The sequence below is a fragment of the Hipposideros armiger genome, unplaced genomic scaffold (genome assembly GCF_001890085.2).
Source record: "Hipposideros armiger isolate ML-2016 unplaced genomic scaffold, ASM189008v1 scaffold_1138, whole genome shotgun sequence".
NCBI lineage: Eukaryota > Metazoa > Chordata > Mammalia > Chiroptera > Hipposideridae > Hipposideros > Hipposideros armiger.
In genome coordinates, this window is record NW_017732488.1 from 14,150 (window position 1) to 16,264 (window position 2,115).

The window sequence follows — 2,115 nt, forward strand, 5'->3', positions numbered from 1 at the left end:
TATTTATTTATTTATTTATTAAACTTTATTGAGGAACAGCCATGGTCATTGGTTACACACTGCTTTCATGCTACAATGGAATAGTTGACTCTTTTAGGGAGGGCGCAGCTCACAGTGGCCCATGTGGGGATCACACTGGCAACCTTGGTGTTATCAGTACCACACTCTAACCAACGGAGGTAACCGGTCACCCCCAGTAGTGATTTATTTTAAGGGAGAAAGATATTTCTTATTCCATATATTTCTTTTAAAGGAGGAAATTAATATTTACTGTGTTCTTAAATTGATTAACTATAAATCCACTTAGTGTCTCTAAAGTGGGTATACCGAGGGCCAGCCAAGTGGCTCAGTTGGTTAAAAGCTCACTCAAGAGTGTGAGCTCTGAGCAACAGCGTCACCGGTTTGATTCCCGACCCAAGCTGAGCTGCTGCTGAGCTGCTAATAGGTGGCAGGATGGCTCAGCTAAAAAATGAAAAAATAAAATAAATAAAGTGGGTATACCTGGGGTGCCAAAAAAAGTGTACACATGACTTATATTCATCTTTTGTTATCGGTATATATTGAGTATTACAATTTTCATACTTTTTTTCCTTTCTTAAAAGGTGTATACATTTTTTGGTCAACATCTTTATATAGAAACAGGTAAATGGTCAAGAAATCAATGAGGAAAAAGTTCTAAGAGGTAATGGGTTTGTCGCCACTGAGAAATATTGCTGAAGGTACTAGAATATATGATCCTCAAGAGTGAATGCTTTACTTTCATTTGCTTAAATCCAAAATATAGACTCAGTGCTGGCTGCTTGTTTACTTGTTTCATCTATTCCAAGCCTCTTTTTATTTTTAGGAGATGTCTCAGCCCCGTGGGACCAAAGAACTTAACACATGTCTCAGAATTCTTCCTCCTGGGGCTCTCAGAGGACCCAGAACTGCAGCCTCTGCTCTTTGGGCTCTTCCTGTCCATGTACCTGGTCACCGTGCTGGGGAACCTGCTCATCATCCTGGCCGTCAGCTCTGACTCCCACCTGCACACACCCATGTACTTCTTCCTCTCCCACCTGTCCTTGGCTGACATTGGTTTCACCTCCACCACCGTCCCTACGATAGTAATGGACATCCACACTCACAGCAGAGTCATCTCCTATGTGGGATGCCTGACCCAGATGTCTATTTTTATTTTTTTTGGATGTTTGGACAGTCAACTCTTGACTGTGATGGCCTATGACAGATTTGTGGCCATCTGTCACCCCCTGCACTATCCAGTCATCATGAACCCACAACTCTGTGGCCTGATGATTTTAGTGTCATTTTTCATCAGCCTTTTGGACTCCCAGCTGCATAATTTGATGGTGTCACAGCTTACCTTCTTCATAGATATGGAAATACCTCATTTCTTCTGTGACCCTTCTCAGCTACTCAACCTTGCCTGTTTTGAAATCCCCACCAATAACATATTAATCTACTTACTTGCGGCCATCTTTGGTGGTGTTCCAGTCTCAGGGATCCTTTTTTCTTACTATAAAATAATTTCCTCCATTCTGAGAGTCCCATCATCAGGTGGGAAGTATAAAGCCTTCTCCACTTGTGGCTCTCACCTGTCAGTTGTTTGCTTATTTTATGGAACAGGCGTTGGGGTGTACCTCAGTTTAGCTGTCTCGCACTCTCCTAGGAAGGGTGCAGTGGTCTCGGTGATATACACAGCAGTCACTCCCATGATGAACCCCTTTATCTATAGCTTGAGGAACAGGGACATCAAGAGGGCCATGAGGAGGCTCTTCAGAAAAACAGCCTAATCTCAATACCCGTGCCATCTGTTTTTGGTGTGAGTGTTGGAAAAGCCAGTAAAACCAAATACCCAGAACTTGAAATCTTGCCTGTTTGGTTCCATAATTTTTGTAGATCTTGTGCCTTTCATCCCTTCAGTGTTTCATGTCTGAATATTGCTTCATTTGATATGTCTTTAATGAAATGGAGTGAGCATTGTGGGATCCCCTCTAATTATAATAACTGCATGATTGAATCATATTATAGCTATAGCGCCTTCCTTATTTTTCATCCATCTCAGACATCCTGGAGAAATGCACTACTCTTTTTTACTAAATAATTACAATTCTCAAA

The 2,115-nt window shown here is 41.7% G+C and overlaps 1 pseudogene; it reads left to right on the forward strand.

Moving 5' to 3' along the window:
* Positions 1 to 784: 784 nt before the first annotated feature.
* On the forward strand, positions 785 to 1,790 carry LOC109376470 (olfactory receptor 18-like; annotated as a pseudogene).
* The last annotated feature ends 325 nt before the right edge of the window (positions 1,791 to 2,115 follow it).